This window comes from Notothenia rossii, assembly GCF_949606895.1.
Source record: "Notothenia rossii genome assembly, chromosome: 5".
Classification (NCBI taxonomy): Eukaryota; Metazoa; Chordata; class Actinopteri; order Perciformes; family Nototheniidae; genus Notothenia; species Notothenia rossii.
Genome location: NC_136903.1, coordinates 9,466,998 through 9,488,505, shown reverse-complemented (window position 1 = coordinate 9,488,505; position 21,508 = coordinate 9,466,998). Strand labels below are relative to the sequence as shown.

General features: G+C 40.5%; 1 protein-coding gene across 3 annotated transcripts in view; it reads right to left on the bottom strand.

Annotated features, from left to right (window-relative positions):
- The window catches only part of lingo1a (leucine rich repeat and Ig domain containing 1a), a 128,784-nt gene that overhangs the window by 12,349 nt on the left and 94,927 nt on the right, over window positions 1-21,508 (bottom strand). Inside the window, exon 1 of one of the 3 annotated variants that reach the window (XM_079679885.1) lies at window positions 14,139-14,691. The exons of the other annotated variants lie outside the window; for them this stretch is intronic. The gene's annotated coding sequence lies outside the window, so the exon portion shown is untranslated. Of the gene's footprint in view, window positions 1-14,138; window positions 14,692-21,508 lie in introns of those variants that run through there. 3 annotated transcript variants of the gene reach the window in all.

Genomic DNA, 21,508 nt, shown 5'->3' with positions numbered 1-21,508 from the left:
CATGAAGGAGAAAACAATAACCAGGGAAGGTCACAGGGCTTTGTATTTCAGACTGTGCATCACGGATGACTGATTTACTGTGTGGGCCGAACCTGGCTTGTTCTAGTTTGTTTGGTTTGGAAGATTGAGAGGCTAGCGCTAACAAGGTCCCACGGGGTGCTTAAAGAAAGTCTGTATCAAGCAATGAACCAAAAAGTGTATTTTTTTTTTCCATTCAGCAGCTCGAGTCATGTAATTTACAAAACTTTCACTGACTGCTGTAACAATGGATATAAAACGGTCAAAGGTCATAAGGCTCTCACTGCCCCAATCATTATTTCTTAGGTTGATACAAATAATCATCCAAGTGATTTATCATGCAAAAGTCTCCAATGTAATAACAGCATTTTTATTTTTATTTGACATTTTCCAGTTTTTCTATCATTAAAATGAAATATATTTGGGTTTTGAAATGTTGGTCAAACAAACTAAGCTGTTTTTAAACAACACTGTTCAGTTACTTACATCAACTTTGTAGCAGATAGCTTTGTCGATGTCATTTAAAAATAATTGTTCATTGTAGTTGAGCTCTGCTTTAGATCTTCACTACACAAAATAGTCCCTAAGGCTGTAGTAAAACTTGAATGAAAATAGCCCAAAATGCTTCTCCTTGAAACAGCTTTTGTGTGTACTTTGAGACAAAAAAGCTGTGACTGTTTGCACTACAGTACAAAGGGCCCACATAACAATTAGGATGATTGTAGTTAAGTTACACGTTTGTCTTTTGAGAAAATATTTTTTTCGTCTCTTGCAAAATGTACCAACAAGTTTTTGATTCGGAAGAAACACAGACGCCTCAATATTATTATAGTAATGCATTCTCAGGCTATTGTGCCAAAAGCAAAGGAGCTTAGGAAGTACTCAGGTTCCCCATCGCTGCTTTGAAGAGCTGCCATGAACACGTTTACTTATGTAATCATCAGTTTCTTCCTCACCTATATCAGACATTTTCTTGTTTTTGTTCTCAATTTTAAACTCAACGGCAATTGAATAAAACCAAATAACTTAATTTAGGAATACCAGTACTTGAAATCAAAGCAGTCATTTTTGAAAGGTGCATATGTTGAAAATACCTTTCTAGGCTGAGGGACATTTTGTTTAAATAGAGACTCCTGAAAATGTACCCTTTTGTGAGCAAACATATGATATCCTTATATGAAGCGAATGGATTTGACAGCTTCCCAGAGAGTGTTTGTATTGGGGGTTACATAAAGGAAGGGGGTTTGTATTTTGGCTTATGCAACAACCACTTCATCCATATACGTCTGAAGGATTTAGCTTTAATACCTGCGACTACATCGCAGGCTACTCTGGTTCCTCAATTAAGGAAGTCAACATAGAAACATGCCTTAATATTATAAGGCTATATATCTTATCAGCTGCAATAGGAAATGTGATAGGCAGTGCGGAGCGGCTTAGAGCCGTATTGACTTTAATAGTGACTGGCATCTAAGGGCTTCCCTCCCAATGTGGTGAAAAACATGTCCCCTCTGCTTAGCTGGCCCTGCAGCTCAAAGTGAGGGAAATGAGCTGTAATTAGTTGATAGAGAGAGGTGCAGGAAATGCCACATGAATGCACTGGGATCAGACACTGGAGGATACTGCTACTGTAGCGGGAAAACAGCATAGGGTTCAGGCGATACACTTGCAAAATGGAGCTCAATCAGGGGTGCACAGGTTCAAACCCCACTGCAGTCAGCATGTCGTTGTGTCCCTGGGCAACACACTTCACCCCAAATTGCTCCTGTGGGGATTGTCCACAGTATTGAGTATGTAAGTCACTTTGGATAAAAGCGTCATGTAATGCAATTTAATGTATAATATCCATTAACACATTATTATTATTATCGGGTTTCTATGTACAAATAACTAAGAAATGCTTTGGGTTTCTATTGATGGAGACAAACAATGAAAGATCTCATAACTTGCAAAAGTGCATTGAAGACCTACATTTTTAACAAAGCCTTCGGTTAGAGCTCACATTTTATTCATTTGATTTGATTTTGATGGTACTTGAATAATTTGAATGTTTTGTCTTTTTGTGTTATATTAATTTATTTTATATTTGTATTACATACACTATCTTGTATTTTCATTTTGCTGTAACTCCATCATTTACAAAGTTGTTATTTTTTAATGTGTAAAGCCCACTGATAAAAACGTGTTTTGTGATATTGGGCTATACAAATAAAGATTGATTTGATTTGATAACTCGACATAGAGTTTTAAACTAACTGTATAGAGGCCAATAAACCCCTTGGACAGAATACAAAACTAAAATAGTCAATGTTAGAAAAGTATTCATCATTAGTGGGATCCTAAAAATGTTTAATGCATTTCAAGTAATTAACAGCAGGTGATACAAATTGTTATCAGTCTAATAACTTTCACATATTAGTATTATGTTAAGAATGTCACAAGGCTCAGGACCCAAACGCACAACACCAGAAACAGGTCAGATTAACAAGGTCTTTTAATTAAGGTCAAAACACAAGACGCTCACTTGGAGGATCAAAACTCTAAACAAAAACATCTACATGGACTATCAAAGATATACTTAACACGGTCAAGGAATGACTGGCAGGCTGGATGAGACAAGACGAACTGGCACAGGACAAAGGGAAACGCAGACTATATACACACACTAGTTAAGGGGACACAGGTGGCAACAATTAAGGGAGGGGCTGAAAATCACACTGGAGGGGAAAACACACAAGGGCAGGAAGGCTCTGAAACGAGAGGGAAAGGTTACTACAAAATAAAACAGGAAATCACAAGACAAAGCAAAAGACAAAAGGACTGAACTAAATAAATTAACTTAACACAAATGTCTTGACACTACATATTAGCTATAACAACAATCCAGTATCTAATGGGCTTTTTCTCAGTTTTAATAGGTATTGATCTATTTCATGACTATTTTAATCCAGCTAGTGTTCTTTGTAACTCCTTTTATGATTAAGAGAGTAAATGTTCAGTATCTCTTCGCAAGGACGTCTGATAATGCATTCCTGAATGGCAACAGCTATTTCTTTTTGAGTATAGAGTTATTTGACATTGAACGGATAAAAGCAGTAATCTGTCCATGTGTCTCCAAAGGCGTTCCTCCCACCACTTGATCTACCATTTCACATCTCTCCATTGACAAGTTTGCACCACGCTCAAAAGAAAAGAAAAATAAGCATTGAAACAACTTTCAAACCTCGACCTTGTCTAATTCTTTGAATGAGAAAGTTCTTTCAAATAGTTCCTTTTGCATGACATCCTGCCAACGCATTTCAAAATGCAAAATTGCGGGGTGGGGGCGGGGGTGCTAGTGGATCGCCGGAGCTGTTAGATTAACATTAACATGCTTATTGTAGTTGTAAGTGCACTGCCTTGCGGCCTGTAGCACCGTCCTTCATGGAGCATATGGGCTGGACCTGTATTTTACAGGAAAGGAGTGAGCAGAGAGTAGAGTAGTTGTCGATTATCGTTCTGTTTTCTTTGACTATCTGCCTCACCCTCTCAGACTTTGAGTTGCGCGCGCTACTAAAGAGACGTGTTACCATGGAAACCAAACAATGGTGTAGCTGTATTAAAGTCCGAGTGGAAACAGTCCTGTGTAAATCTGATTTTGTCAGAAATCGGGAGAAATGCGGGAGAAATATGACCCCGGGAGGAAACCGGGAGAGGGCAATGAAATCGGGAGTCTCCCGCGAAAATCGGGAGGGTTGACAAGTATCCACATCTCATTCAGAGACTCAGTCTTTCATGGATTTAAAATGGATGGCAGTGTAAATACACCTTTTAGAAATGCGAGAATGTACAACACACACATTCATCTTATTAAAAAAGAAAAAATACGTCAAAGCCTCCTCAAAGTTCTTGATTTACGGCAAAGTACTGCGTGAACAAAGTCACCTAAGCTTTCTCATTTAGGATTAATCTCTTCTTTGGAGTTGGCTCAGACAAAAACTCTGTCTCATAAGTGCTTTATCAAAAAAATCAGTTGCATTATAAGAAGTGCTCAAGTGCCAGCCCAAGCTCTGAGGCAGATGATGTTTCTGCTCGACAACAAAACAAGTTGCTTTTTTTTCTGCTCTCTTTTGCAACGTGACAAGTCAAAAAGGTAGATTTAACCTCCCAAATAATTAGTGATAGGTCTGCAGTGTATCAAGAGGGTATAATGGCTCTTGTTTTAATGTGTTGACCCAGACATCTGTTGACTTTCAACACTAAACTATAATTACAGCTGACCCAAAACAACACGGCATTTGAAATTCAAAGAGTGCTGTTCTTGCGCTGCCAAACAGTGACTCAGGATCCCTACTTCAAGCAACATGAATCACCTGATTGTATATGCAAACAAAATGGCGCCTGTTGAAATGCAAAGGGTGGTAAATTAATTGTCCATAGGCTGCGGTCTGCTCAGTTATTGATTCAAATGGCTTTCTGCTGATAACATAGGCTAGATAACTGACACATACTGGCAGTGACAATAATTCACAGTATGTAAGTTATAGAGGGATTAGTTACAGACTGTAGCCAATAAATATGCTTTTGCAAAAAAGGCAGGAATCAGACAAAAACAACCCTGTAAAATTGAGTCTACTATACAATCGATTGTTCCCAAAACATATACCACAGCTCATCAATAAGTACTCTTATTCTCAATCTAAGCATCCAATATTTATATCTTTCCATTTCTGAGTATCAATTCACTGAAACGACCTTATGTCGATGCTTTTTTCCCCCCTCCACAATCTACAGCGAGTGCAGCAGCCCTCGCCGACCCCACCGTGGCTCTAGTGCAGAGATAGGGGGGGAGATGTCCTCTGAGAGATTGCCCAGAAAGATGAATCGTTAATTAGCCAGATACAACCCCGCATAATGGCGCTATTGATATAGACTGGGAAATCAGGACTAAGCAGAACGAAAAAACAAAAGACTGCTGTATAAAAGATGGCCGAGACGGGCTTTGGAGGCGGTTAGAAAGTAACTGCAGTGGAAGGAGAAAAGGGGCTCTCACTCTCAACTCCAGCAAGGGGACATTGTCTCCTCTCTCTGAGCAATCCACCTGCTCCAAATTCTCCCATAAGAAGCTTAGAGGGAAAAAATGCTGACCTTCAAATGATCAAAGATTATGTGGAGCAAAACAACAACAGTTTTTTGAAGTACTTAAGCAATAGCACTCCTGGGAGGTTCGAGCAATTAAAGGCAAAATTACTTGTCTAAGCTGTCCTTGTATCCTCGCGTTCCCTATCTTCGGTTTCCTCTTGTGTGAGAGGAGGTCATAAAGATAGTGAAAAGAAAAGAATCACATCTCACTAGCTCTGCTAATCCCACTCCATACTACTGGGAGCTGAATCTCACTTTTAGAAAGACAATCTAGGTATTTCACATGCTACACATGGATCAATGACAAGGTGACCCTGTGTAGTAATACCAGATGGCTTTAGGGTTGGCAAAGAGGCTGCAAATCCCTTGTCAACACTAGTGCACCCCTTTTTAAAGATGTGACGGAAATGTGCAGTAGAAGTTTCTTTCAGCTTTAAAGTGATTCTGCTAAAGACACTTTAAAATGGCACATTTAGGGAAGCTTATATAAACCATGTGTGGATTAATATCTCTTAGAAAAACCTCATTAGATTTTGAGAGCAATTCATATCAAAGCCCATCCAGCCTCAATCTGCAGAGCTGGGAAGTGAGACCCGTCTGCCACTCATGCTCTAATTAAAGATTTTTTTTTTTTTTTTTTTGTCTCCTTGGAAAGAGCAGTGCCTTTGTTGAAGCGTGCAGACAGGGATATGTCATGCTCGTGGACACACATTTTTTGAATTTCATCTTTGTAGCCTTGTCATGTTAGCCTTGTTGTGATGTAACTAGTATGACATTTACAGAGGGGACAGTGCTGAAACATTGCTGGCTGGGCGGAAAAAACATTTTATATTTATTTCTATGTTTTGCATTTCTGATGATTGAACATATTTGTATTTATAGCATTGGCATGGAAATGGAATAACAGGAACTTTGGAACAAACAAACATCTTCTTACCTGAGAGCTACTTCATCAAATAAAATACATTTGTGCTTCAGGGCAGACAATAGTTGCAATGCTGAAACATTCAATGACATTTAAATGTTGCTTTTAGAACAGAAATGTAATCAAATGATAAATTATTCTTTTTATAGTTGTTTTAAAATGAAACAAATACACTTTTGATATAATTGAAGAATGGTTTCAGTCTTAGGCAAAACGTTGTCTGGCTGCAGCTTTTTACAATTTCACCATTTGCTGTTTTTCTCTGTTTACTGTTTCACCCATAATTGCCAACATTGTAGCAGCAAGCACACGCAAATGCAAAACACCTGAATTATGTATATGACATTTGCATATCACAGCTTCAGCACCAGGGTATGTACTGTACGACAGATTGCTCCGGAAGCTTCTGTTGTGACATCAGACGCAAAGAGCTATTTACTTCTCATCATGAGCAAGATTTTAAATTCACAGTTAGTCACGTTCTCTACAAAGCATGTGAGATTCATATCTTAAAATGACTTTTCCAACATCATAATAACTTTTGCCCTCCTTTCCACCTTTTGAAAAGAGTGTCTTGATGAATCAGTTATGAGATGGAAGCCAGGTTAAATTGCCGGGACCCTCCTCTGGCCCCACATTGACGCTCTGCAGACCTCCCAATTCCCACAGGTTCCCAACTACTTAGCACTTCTGTGGCACGCCACTTGCCAGCGTCCAACAAGGTCAAATGCCATTTCTTTTTTTTCGCCTTTGATCGCTGCCTGGTCGTTTCATCAGTCTCACCCCCCCCCCACTCGCCCTGCCACCACCACCATCCCACCGCTAAACCTGCACTCACTCATCCCCCCAGATTTAGAGCATGTGACTAGCCGATGTTAGTAACTGTCTGTCAAAAGTTAAAATGTAGGTACCAAATGGAGATGATGTACAAAAACAAATGAATCCTGAAAAGAGATGCTTTTGATCAGATGTATCTACTCATTTCATTCAGCCAGCAGTGCGTGCAAAATCATTAAGTCCGAGCTGTGATTTGCTTTTAGAGGGGATCAGATGATAATCCACGCAGACAGCAATGTGCGTTGAGGTGTGGCAAAACCTGAATCCCAAACCTTCTGGCAGTAATTCTGCTTTTCGTGTCCTTGAACAAAACTTCCTGCATTCTGTTTTCTACCGAATGAAAGCTGAAAAACATCGACTTAATGAGATTCTCCATCTTGCCTCTCTGCTTAACCAACCCACCAACACTGTGCAGCCCAGCGTAGAGAGGAGTTATTACTGTATGCAGTCCTGCAAAGCTACACACAACTAAACGCACATTACAAATCTACAATGTCACAAGTACTATTAGTTGTAAAATTTGCATTAGTCATAGTTCTCTGCTTTGTGTAACCTTCTTATCTAACAGCTCAAATTATCCTGCTTTCTAAACAGCATTTTAATGAAATATATATTTATAAGAGCTGTGGGATTATTAAAAGCAATAATCCTAACAATACATTATAGAAATACATGTAACACATTGCTCATGCACCTCAGCAAATAGCTCCTTAAAATATGCTCAACCATGTTAAATATTTCAATATGTTGCACATGTGGTTAATTTCTAGTGTTCAAGTTTTTATGAACTGTTAGTCTTTTAGCCATTCATTGGTAGAAAAATAATATATTTCCTGAATATGAAGTCTGAAGGGTTGCATGCCTTTCTTGCTTGTTTTCATAACATTATAAATTGAACATGTTGGATTTTTGGCCGCTGGTCCGAGTAAATAAGCAATTTAACACATTAGTTTGGCCGTGGAAAGTTGTGATGGGGATTCGTCATTGTTTTTGAAAACGTTGTAGAGCAAATGAGGATGTTTGGGAATATTGGCTCCAGCCTCATAAATGCTCAATTAATTTAATTTAGCCATTTTCACGAGTCATGAACTATTTCTGACTTGGAATGGAGGTGGCAAGAAAATCCCGTTTTTTGTTTTTCACATTCAAAATTAGTCAGGAAATGGTTATTAGATATTGGAAACAAAATAACATATCCAAGATTTAGACTAACCCAAGAACATAAACAGGATATGACACTCCACTATAATAATAATAGATAATCTAAATATTGATGGAGATGAATACACTTTCAGTGACATAGCACAAGTTCAAGTTTTGCTACAAGCAAAGGGAAATCTCTTGTGTAGGTGAGAGCATTGCTGCTTCTTCATGTCTAGCAGAAACTAACATCTCCTCACGCCGCTCCGGTCTGATCGATAACCTGAAATCTGACCCCTTGTTTCCTCCCTGCACTTTTGCTCTCCTCCGACGCAGTATGAGCGGTTCTTTGTTATGCTGTTGTGTCATTCCCTTCTCCCTCTCCCCCTCTCTGTTGACAGTGATACAAGGTGAGTGAGGGAGATGGACAAACAGACAGAGCTTTTAGAGAAGTTAAACAGAGAGAACACCATGGTGGAAGAAAGTGACCTATTTGGGAACTAAGAGCCCCTGCCATTTTATACCTCAAAGCAAGGCCTCTGTTGTCTTGCATCACATGATGAATGGGAGCTCACTGTCGATGGATAAAAAGCACCTACACTTATCTGACAGAAGGAGGGGATAATGGGCTTGGAGTACATTACAATATGTGAGTGATTTGAGAACCCTTTAATCCTAGTATCACAGAGTGCAGCCTGTCTATAATACTTGAACAGCGGTGGCCATGCCATTAATGAACTTGGTTTGATACAGATATAGTTTTGGCCATTTTACAGTGCCATGACATGTCAGACCTAACTCAAACATGAATTACCTCAATGGCTAGGAACAGGTCAGGTTAGCCGAACCCAGGGAGAATCAGCTCAGAATCACCCAGGAAAGAAAAAGGACTTCATTATTATTACACTACTTCCTAATTTGCTTTTAAAATCAGAGGAGATCTGTAGGGGATCCGGGGCAAATGACACCTTCACTTCAACTTGAAGTAGACCCTCGGTCAGCCTATTAGACAAAGATATTGAGAGTTGAGAGTGCTATCTCACTACCTAAACACTGAACTGTGTGAACTATGCATCTCAATGGGGTATTCTAACAGCTATTACACCAGAGAGGTGGGGCAGAAACACAGATCTTGTTCCCACTTCTGTAAAATATCATACGCTCCATTCAAGTGAGGCTGTATGAGTGGAGTTTCTATTGTCCCACTATTGGGTTTCCAGTCATGAGTGAATAGCACTGTGTGAATAGATGCTTTCAGTAGAACAGATGCGAAATATTGTAATTTTGCCACACAATAGCAATCATTACCACCGCAAAACAATTGACACCAGTTATAAATATGTTTGTGAATATCATACGGGACAATAATATTCAGTGCAAAGATCGAAAAAAAAGGCATTGTATAACACAATGGATATGGATTCCACGTAACATCTCATTTGCATTCAGTTTCAGGGAATAAGTGAAATCAAAGAGTGCATGTTGCCATTTGCTTCAGCATCTTGGAACTAAAATGTTTTAGCTGTCACCTCCTATTCACAGCTGTCAATTTGAGGCCACCGACAGCCTCTAACAGTGTCATTTACAGCCCACTAGCAGCTTAACAGAGTGACACACATGCCATTCACAGTTGTCTAAAAGATGGGTGTTTTAAGTTTAAGTCTGCATGGCAACAGGGGAGCCAGCATAGTTACTGATTAGTCCCTATGCAGTGAATGCAATTGTTCTCTCAAGAGGCTTGTAAACACTTCTTAGGACTTGGCATCTTTTGTAGATTGTTTGGAATATAATTGTATTGAATGTTGGCAATGCTGAAGGACTTTTAGAATAAATCAAAATGAATGCCGTACACGTGGATTCTGAATATGTGTTAGCCTTGTAGAGGTAAAGTGCTCTACTGTAAGCATACTGTTTGTAGTCCATCTATTCCTGTCGGCGGGTGCCATTTGAAAATAAATGGTAATGCAGCTTTTCTTTGTGGACTCCTTGATTTTTTTCAAGCATAAAAGGTGAAATCGCTCTCTCAAGGCACCTTTTCAGAAACTCTTTAAAGAAATTTTTTCACAACACCGTGAGGCAGATCAGAATTAGGTGCAGCGTTTTTTTTTACATTAATCCTTGAACGCTAAGTGAACCCCACAGGCATATTTGAATGCATGACATTTAGAAGCCTCCTAATAATCGTGAAGAGTAGAGGGTGGATGTGTTCTATAGAAATGCATTACATCGTGTGGCTTAGACCATGTGGGAACTTGCTATTTTTCGATTTCATTTTAAAAAGTATTTTTTTCCGATTTGTGGCCAATGTGATAAAAACAAGGTGTGTGCAAAGTCTGGATTAGTGCATATACTAATTATGTTAATACTTGAATCATCACCAGATTAAGGGCAATGCAATTGGACAAATTTGATTCCATAAATGACACTGTTAAAGCCACTATCACTCTGAAGGTAAAATGGAGGGCAAATCATTGGCTGCATGCCCACATGTGTTTATAGACTGCAGTGTTTACTGTAGGAAACCAGGATACATTCATAGATATTCAACCGAGCTTTGTTAAAGCAGCATGGTTTGTTTATAGAGCCGGGAGCATGAACATTTAGATGTGTTGTCACCCACAGGCCTAAAAACCATTACACCACTGTGAAAAAAATACTCTTCTACCAATAACCCTGAAACAAAGAAAAATGTTGTTGGTTATTGTTCAGCATGATAGAGTACATACTGTATTTGGAGAGACATGTCCCATGAATGACTGCATTGCAATAACATAATCACGAGGTGTTTCATTAGTTGATTAAAGGTCCCCTATTATACTGTTTTTCATCAATATATTATAGGTCTCAGATACAGAACATGCCTCTGAAGTGCTTGGCTCCAAATACCAAACAGGTCATTGCAGCATTACCCATAATCCCCTCTGTTTCAGCCCTGTTTCCAAAGTGCTGATTCTCTGTCTGTTACTTTAGATGAAAATAAGGAGCCCCTCCCCAAGCCCCTCTGAGAGAGATTCTGTTACAAAGAACACAATGGTGCTCTAGGAGGAGATTCAGGGGATAAGGTGGGGGGGGGGGGGGGGGGTTACCTTGGTTGGTGATTGGCTAATGGTTACACAAGCCAAAACATCTTTATGACATCATAAAGTGGCCAAAATCTGATCAGCTCATTTTCAGACAGGTTTTTTTATATAAATGGATCAGGACAAAAAGAGAGAGAATCTTTGTTCCTGAAACTTTCAGAATCTCTTTCCACAGAGGGGACACATGTTTATTTACAAAATACATGAACAAGTGGATTTTGCATAATAGGTGACCTTTAAGTGCTTGTGTCACCCTGTCTGTGAAAGTTACATAATAGGTGAAACATTTGACACTTAAAGATCTCACAATGATACATCTGTAAAAGATAAAACACATCATTCGGAGGACTTTGAGACAACACAGGCAGCTGCTTTTCCTGCTCATCTAGCTCAAAAGGTATCCAGCAAGGACAAGAGCGACTTGTGAACGAGAACCCCCTCCCCCCTTCAACCAAACAGCTACTGTGATCCCACCGCAGGCGTTTTATGAACATGTTATCCAGCCCAGGGCACATTAGATGTATGAAGGAGTTGGCATCAAGTGGAATGGCAGCCAGGTCTGATTAAGACAACATGATTGCCGTGCCGGGTTAAATCTCCCAGCAACGTGTGGATAATCTAGGCATCAAGGCCTCACAACTGGGAGCTAATAAACACCTTGCCAATGCAGAAGGTGTCGGCTTTACACCCGGGGTGAGTGTCTCCAAGAGACGCGCTTACACGTCATAAGCCAGCATTAGCCCTCTCACTAACACTGTTGGTCATTTAGTGCGTTGTGAGAAGGCAAGTCTGTGATCAGTCATCATGCACTAACATCATGGTCCACACTGTCACCGCCCACTCCGTCTCGACTGCCCCGGTCTGCTGACAAATCTACAGAGAAGCTGATTTCATTTACAACTTATTAAAATGCAGCACACACTCTTATTCTGGTTTTAGGTTTGCTGTTCCATCCTTTCTGCATGAGATTCAATTACAAACATGCCAAGATGTAACCTTTCTTCGTAGAAATGTAATGCATTTATGAGGAGCATGATTTTCCTGAGACATCTGATACTCTGTGTGGAGGTTTAGCTTATTGCAAAAACATTGATCATTGTGTTGTAATTCAATATAGTATGTCAACAGCAGCATAATGTTGCAGGAGAGCGAGCTGGTGGGCTCTGTTGTTAATGTCCAGCCTATCGCAGGGCAGAAAGGTGAATCCTATTGACAACTCCTGGATGGCCAAGGTCAGCGGCCGCACATTTGTTTAATCGAGGCAGCCAGGGCGTGTGGATAAAGCGGATCGCACACCTCAGCATCCTCTTGGCTGTTGCAAGGCAGCCATGATTGAGTCAGCAGCGTCCCGAATCATCGCATAGATCAAAACCCGACAGCAATACGATTTAAAGCCTGCAAGTGAAGTGAAAAAACCTAAAGGAATGCTGTGAACGGTATAAAGGATTATAGGGAAACATCTGGTGTGATAAGGCGACTCTAAAGTCACTATTGAGTGTCACAAAGGGACCTAGCAGAGGGAAAATACTAAAGTTATTTCTTAATAAGAAGAGAATGTAACCAAGGAGGGAAACAAAGCACTCATAAGAGGCTATAATGCATCTGTGAAGCCCCATGTGCCACACACTTGCCCCTGCCTCTGTGTGATATCTCAGGGTGTATCAGATATCTATCATTTTGGATGGTGAGCGCTGATAAAGCAGGGAGAGGCTGCTCGAGCTATGGCTGTCCGCTCCCTCCGGCTATTTATAACCAATAGAGCTACAGCACTTTATGAATGTCCGCAGGCACAGCATCACACAGCTTTCTGATACTCTGCCGCAACTGTTTTGGTGTGTCATTATAAGGAGCAGTGCTAGACAATACAGAGGGAAACATTTCAGGGGCCACTGTCATATATTCTCTGCAAATGCTGCCTTGAATAAAAAACAACACACACACACACACACACACACACACACACACACACACACACACACACACACACACACACACACACACACACACACACACACACACACACACACACACACACACACACACACACACACACACACACACACACACACACACACACACACACACACACACACACACACACACACACACACACACACACACACACACACACACACACACACACACACAAGTTTCTTCCTGTGTCCTGCAGTGTAAGCCCCTTATGGACCCCATTGTTGTCATATTCAAAACCCAAAAATTCCAAAGTCGTTTCTGAGGATCAATGAAATGCACGACTCCTGCTGCAGAAGCCTGCTTTGCTTTAATACGCCGCACATTTAACAGATAGCCATCTTTGCAGATGAATGAAATGGCATATGGGGTTGATCACGACTGCCTCACACTGAAATGCTATCTCAGCAAAGTCCATAAATGGCCAAATCAAGGCTAGATTAAGATAACATTTTGCAATCCCACCAAACACCCCTTTCCCCTGCACATAGGCTACACACACGCCCCATTCTCACACACTCACATTCACGGGACAATTACATTTGAATGGCTTAAGCCTTCGTCATCCCAGACATGCACACATACGCAGAGAAATGGCCAGATTACACTGTCAAAATGTGAAAGGATAACATCTCTAAATTAATTTCCAATGTGCCAGGATTAGATGATTTTTACCTGCAGAGGACGCGCCTAAGCACACTCAAGTCCCCGTTTGCTTTTCTGTCCTGTCAACCGATTCTACCCTTATCATCGCGTACTTTCTCGGACATTTTGGAATATACCGATTTGACATCGGAATGTTATCCAAGGAGTTTTAGGAGAGCCGATCTTGATAATTAACGTCACCCAAGACACATTATAAGTCACATTTTTTGAGGGATGTTTCCTTCCAAGTAGCCCAGACCGCTGCATTCTGGATCTCCACCCCTCTTACAACCTTGGGCTGAGCTAACATGATAAACTGCATCGACATGAGAATGAACACTGTGAACAATAGTCTGCGTTAAAAGAGAACCCCATTTTTGCTTTCCTAATCGAAAACTCACCTGCTGTATCCTTCACTGCTTCCAAGCATCCTCTCGCATTTCTCCCCGACGGCAACTCCCAGTCACCAACACTCAAATTGAGACGCACTATCTCAAGTCCATCGCCTTAAAAGACAGCTTTAAAAAAAAAAAAATTGAAGGGGGGTAGAAGAAAAGATAGCAGCCACCCGTTTCTTGCTGATTTCCAACGACTTTCTCCACAACAGCAGTGCCGCTGTTCTAAGATGACAGCTGTAGTTTTTTTAACCCACACACACACGCTCACACACGCAGCGCGATCCTCCCTCGGTAATGGGACTCCCTGTGGGCCCGCACTCGTCCGAGGATCAACGTGGAGAATAAAGAAGGAATGCAAATGGCAGGTAGAGAGAGAACAACTCCCACGCACCGTTCCCGATGCAAGCGCACATGCAGTCCTCGCTCCTTGATGCAGTCTCTCTACAGCCTCGCGCTCACAACACTTTGTGACTGTCTGTCGTTAGAGGCACAGCAATCTGCTGCTGAGGGGAGGGAGGAGATGATCGGCGGAACGCACTCTGCCCGGTGTCCTACTCAAGTGTGTGCGTGTGGTAAAACTGTGTGTGTGTATGGGTGGGTGGATGTGCTATATGGTGGATCGCAGCGCAAATGCAGTCCGTTCATTTGCTGTTTTATTTATTTAGACTGCGCGTTTTGTTAACCTGTCTTATCTGTCCAGATTTGTATGTTGAGATTCCACCCCCTGTTAGCGCGCACCAGAACACGTTTACGCGCATGCAGACGCACGGATACATACATTTCCTAACAAAGAATCTTTTCTGACGGTGAATTGAAACAAACTAACTTATATTGCCATCGCAACATCTATATGTTTTAGTGACAAGCTGCTGGGAAATAAAGAAATACAATCAGATGTAAGTATCTGAGACTGGAGTGGAGACATGAGGGGGGGGGGGGGGGGGCGGGAGCTATGAGAGGAGGCAGTTCCTCTTTTGAGAGCCTGATGGCACTGTGGGCTTCAGATACTGCTGACAAACACACATAAACACACACACAGACACACACACACACACACACACACACACACACACACACACACACACACACACACACACACACACACACACACACACACACACACACACAGACACACACACACACACACACACACACACACACACATACATACACTGACAACACAGTCTTTTGCAGGCCCTGCATGTTGTCTAATACATCTCTGATCCTTTGTCTATCTCCTGTGAATTTTAAAGGGGTGTCAGACACAATCAGTCAGAGATTGCAGGGCTTTAAAAGCAGGAGGAGTAAATATTTCACAAGAGCCAACTCTCATCTTGTCCTATCCAATGTTCTCACGGCTTTGTCTTTAATGTGATGCCAACGTGAGAGATGATCATATTGTTGTTCTTAAATATGTTATGAGTTCAGCACCACTGGATCTCCTTAGATATTCTGTGATCGATTCACGATCTTCGTTCAATGCATTTTAATGATGAATCTATTTTAAGATCTGATTTTATAGGACTCATTTGTAATCGCTGCGCATGGTACATTGATTAGCTAAGGTTTGTGGGAGGACAACCAATCTGATGGATTCCTTAACACTATCCTCCTCTCACCCACGAGAGGCCCCGGTTACAGCACGATTGTAGGGGTTACTGTAAGGGTTATCTCGTTTGTAGAACAAGAATTCATTGATTCCTTGTAGCAATTTAAAGGGTTTGGTTTCGTTAGCATTTCAGTCATTCCTTTTGGAATTAAGAAAAATGAAAGAAATCAAGTTTTCCAGTGAGAACATACAAAATAAATATAAGTATGTTATGATTGAAAAATGAATGACATACACATGGTATCAACACACAACCACAGCCATCTCGCCACTGTAGTTTTCGTGATGTTCTATAACTGGCAGCAAGGTCAACAGTACTTAACAAAGAGCTAATGCTGTATCAACAGCTGTTAGGAACGTTTTTCTCTCAATCAGCCATGCCTAGATAATAAACTACTCATATTTGACACGATAATGAGCAGGAAATTGTCTGACCCTTACTGATCGTCATCATCACCGTTTTCCTGTCATCAATGACGTGTCATTTAGCATTACTGTTATCCACCAATGTATCATTTGCATTACATTATTGTGGGATTGTTGACAGAAGTAGGTGATGGTTAGGACCTTTGAAATCCATTCATATAATAATAATATGTATTTGGAAGTATGACTCTTAAAATGCATATTTAGTAGTGAGTGGTTTTAGATTAACGCTTTACTTAACACCAATTGGTGCCCATTATAATCCCGGCCAGACCAATAACTTTAGGCATCATTACCACGTTTATTTAATGTAATTTATTTTGCTGGTAAAACAAAACTTTACAGTATTCCTAGGTTTTAACCATACTGTAGATCAGCATTAAATAGCTGATCCGTATTATTCACATATGTTTTGAACTGCTCATTTAAAGCTGTGTTTCTTAAGTGCCATATTATTGTATTCAATTGCATTGAAATGATAAGTGCCGAGGTTTCTAAATGCAACTTTTCCACTGTTGTCAAAATGCTGACATTCAAGGATTGCTATATAATAATATCTACTGACAATAGAAAGGGATTTGCTTTTCATTTATTGTAATTATTGACCTCAAGGTATTGTATACGTTGTGATATATTCATAGTTAAAATGTATCATTGGTATTGGAGTTACCCTTTAAATTCAATTTCATATATAATCGCATAACATCTCACATCCACATTTAATCAGAGCTCAAATGAATTTATTCCAGTTTTGTCAAGCTTTTAGAAGAGACACACAATGTGTCCATCATACACACATTACATGTATTGTGTCTTACCTTTCTTACATCATCAGCCACACGCATTGCATGTTTCTAGTCAAATGTGTGCTCATAGCCTTCAACAGAAACACAACTAAAGTGTTTGTCTGTTTAAAATGTGTCTGTCCTCCTTGCTTCTCTGCACAGACCCTCAGAGCAACTTAAGCCACTCAGGCATCACAGCTACATGTGAATGTCATCAGCATCAGTTCACGCATGGCCAAGGCACCCATGCTATGAATACAGGATATTTCCTCTGTATTTTAGAGCTGTATCCCACCGCCTGGCTGTGAACCCATTCCTTAAGGGTGGTGGTGGTGGGGGGGGGGGGGGGGGGGGAAGAGAGAGACACAGGCTTCTTCTTTTCCAGATCAGTACACTGGACCTGAACAGACATAAAAGCTACTTTAGTCTTAAAGTCATTTGACATTTCATTCCCCTAATGAAGATGACATTGAAGATAAACCTTTACAAGTTTAAAAGTGGATACCTTTTGATCTAAACATATGTGATACATTCATGTGCTGGTATCAAGAGCTTTAACATACGAACTAGACACTATCTGCATACTATCAGCACTGGTCAAATACCTGTAGAATGTTGCAATATAAGTAAAACCAAGAAAAAAACATATTAAAAATGTGTTAAAAAACAAAGATTTTTTTGCTGAATGCACTTTATGTGAAGGAGCTAAGTTGATCCCTGCTCACCTCGCCTCCATGCTCTGCCCTGCAAACAACAACAGAGGTAACAATGGATGCCCAGTGACGCCACAGCTTTGAAAGCATCCCATCAATAATTAATATGTTCGGTTGTGTTCCTCAACACTGGCACGCATGCAAGTCTTTAATATGTTTGCCATACTGTGTGTGAGAGATGTCTGTCACTTTCTGTGATGAAAGAAACATGTCTCTGTGATGAGATGACAACATTTCCATGAGCTTGTTATCACATAATCACTTCCATGCTGATTTGCATTCTAACCTGCAAGGCTGTCATTCTTACGATTTAACATTATCGATAAGCTGCTTTAAATTAGCATTAATCCTATTTTGAAGTTAATACACTTCACAGCAATTGTAATATAAACTTCGCTGCTGCAATGCTCCTGTAGAAGAAGACTAAACTCAACCTGGTTCTGTGTGAGAGAAACTCCCTCCTGCATGAACTTTGCATACCATTTACATGCACTAAAACGACCCCACTACAGGGGAGGGACAACCCCAAAAGCATATAGGGCCCCTTTAAGCCTGGAAGGCAAATGGTATGTTTAGATTTAAGTGAGTGCAGGATTCAGCAGTGCACTCTTATATTCTGTACATTTGGTATCCTTTATAATAAAACACAACAGCTTCCTAAATGATATCCTATTGTCTCATAATGTAACGATATCTCCATAACGTCTGTGTTAAGAAACAAAAGACATAGAGGAAGCAATGCTGTATTCAATGTGCAGCAGCCACTGGCTAATGGCTGCACTGGACCAATTTATGGCACAATGGTTTATGATGTATCTGCATCATAAAGGGCAGGGAAGGAAAAAGACACTGAAGGTGGGCTGAAGTATTTCAACATAAAACAAGATGTAAAATGTTGATGGAGGAGGCTTTTCCATTTAAGCATTCAAACTGCTTTTTCGTGAATAAGATACTTTCTTTATTTTTATGGAGCAGCGAATGGTTTCCTTAGGTATAGCTGTCTGAAGTTTATGACTTTAGAGCTTGAGCATCATACTGTGACAACAGCCACAATGTGTTATTAGAAGCACAGGACAGCTCTTATAAAGGGAGGAAGTTAGCCAAACCCCTCTTCTGAAATGTCATACAGTGCATTACAATTTATGACCTATTTCTGATTTACATGTTGTCCTGTTAGCAGCGTGTAAACATCATTAAGTCACATTCTCTCTTCTTTTAATTTACTGTTATATTAAAGTCAAGTCAGTTTTATTTATGTTGGCCTTAATCACACATTGTGTGTGTGTGTGTGTGTGTGTGTGTGTGTGTGTGTGTGTGTGTGTGTGTGTGTGTGTGTGTGTGTGTGTGTGTGTGTGTGTGTGTGTGTGTGTGTCTCGCTCGGTTTTATTCTGTTCAGCACCACGGACAGTACCAGACTGAGGCAGAGGTCCACAGCCGCAGAAACGTCTGGTCCGCTTTTTACAGCAGCATAGAAAACTACCTCCGATTCAAAAGTCACATTATTTGTCCTCGTCTTATTTATGTATTCCCGTTGGAGAGCCTTACTTCCTGCAGCAGGAAGTAGAAACACATCTGACGTTCTGCTCTTAGGTGTGAGTAAAATGTTATATGTTTTCAGTGGAGCAAAGATTTAAAATAGGGACATATTGCTTAGCAATAACCTCACATTCATATTTCTCTCTCACAAACACATATATTGAGTCCCTCATTGTCACTCACCCTCGCCCTCCGAGGCACTCATTTGCCCTGACTTGTATCATTATGCTGCTGTGTGAAACGCCTGGTGAAATGAAAATGGAAAGCAGTGTATTTGGCGAGGTTAGAGGGGAAGACTACCCTCAATGGGGTTTGAATTGCCAAGATCCTGAATAAGCATTGTAATATAAGCTTGCAGGCAGAAAGCAAATGTGCTCAGCAAAGGAATTGGATTTGCATAACCTACACAAATACTGGTTCAAAATCCCCAAACTCTAACATTATGTCATACTGTAAAGGGTGTTATTGAAGGACTGCATGGGGTTTAGGGTTGGTCATTTTGGATTTGCAGAATATCGTCCTCAGATGAGATCATTTTTAATGACAGGTATTTCAAAGACATTACGTTGAATAGGTGTTGAACCAATGTGATAATGGCCGTCATCATGATCATAAAAATATGTGTGAGACAGTGTCTGTTCACTAGAGGACATTCTTTGTGATGCTTACAGAGATGAAGAAATATACACAATGAGCGGCTAACTACACAGCTTCTAAGTGGCCATAATCATGGCAAAGAAATCCTCAAGGTAGAGTATATTTGACACAATGGTTCCCGCATATGACTGAAGAAAAGAGAGCCTATAGCTCAATGGTTAGAAACTATAAGGCTTGTGTTGCAGGAATCCACCTGTATCCGAGTGTTTAGTCTACACTGCCTATATTGTATAGCAAAGAAAAACATGGGCTTCACCTTTTTATCGAAGTGACATCAACAAAAGTAATTTCAGACGGAGACAAAGGGCTTATTTACACCAATCTGCAGCAAAATTGACCCAGCTCTGTAAGGCCACTGGTCATATGAGCCACACTTTGTCTTCAGTGGTTTAAATGTCCCACAATACAATTGGCAGCCTCAGTGCTGTGCAAGACAAATGATGCTCCCATGCCACTAACACACACTGCTTTGGGCAGACTATCATTCCCATTAAACTAATAACAGTTAGCTTCTTATCTCACAATGTCTTGGCAAAGTCACTTCCACCCTTGAACAAAACACAATGTATTTGAATGCTGGGGCTTAATCTATCACTGAGGCTGGAATTAGACTGCATAATCCTCTGCAATTTGCCTTCTTGAATTCTACAATATCACTGATTTTTACTGCCTTATGTAGAACACAAATTTCTCTTTCCGAAGGACAGTGGTGTTGTCCTTCAACTTCACCAGAAGGCAGAATGTAATTGTTTATGTTCATCTTTCCACTCAGCAAAAACCTAATACACGATGAGAGCATTCTCACAACAACCCTCTCACCCTGTTTACATCTCACAAACAAATGTATGATACTATAAGTAGAGTTAAAGGTTGTGGTAAATGTTAGAGCTAATCATTTCCTGTCCGTCATGTTTGAGCCACTAGAGGTCAGAGGATAGTATTTCAATATCAAGGTCAGAAAGAAATGAATGGGAGACCAACGAGTGACGAGGCAGATTAAGTTCTCGACAATAAAAGGTTGTTACAGGCCCTGTTTTGATGATCAACAACTTGGCAGCAGGGAATTTGGGATTGTAGGCTTTGTAGACCATTGACGTGCAAACTACATAACACACTATAGGAAAGGGAAAATCCCCAAAACAATCAAAGGGCCCCCTTCGAACTATAAACATGCAGATTGTATTTAAAAGTCATTGCTTACAGTCAGACACATTGTTGCAGTATACTGTAGTATTATACAATGATTGTTATCTTTTCCCTAAATGCAAATGCAATTGACCTTTCGCAAAGCCACGCCCCCCCTTGGTTACTGTTGCTAGTCCGACAAGCTTAGAGCCAGATGCGTTAAACAAAGCCATAATGGAGGGTCTCCGTAACGTCGGAGTCGCCTTAACAGACTCATTTTGGAGCAATAACGCAGCAATATCCTCCAGGTCCCGACAAAAGGGGCTACAATACGCTATGGAGGGTTATATCCACAGTATAAACATTAGAAAAGAGGGAGGCACAACATCAATAGAGGCACTTGCATACAGGTCGCAGTGCAAGAGTGAAAAACCACATGAGCTGTATGTCAAATTCGACGGAATTATTATTATTATTATTATTTTTGGAATAAAACAATACAATCACAAGAGGCATTAAATG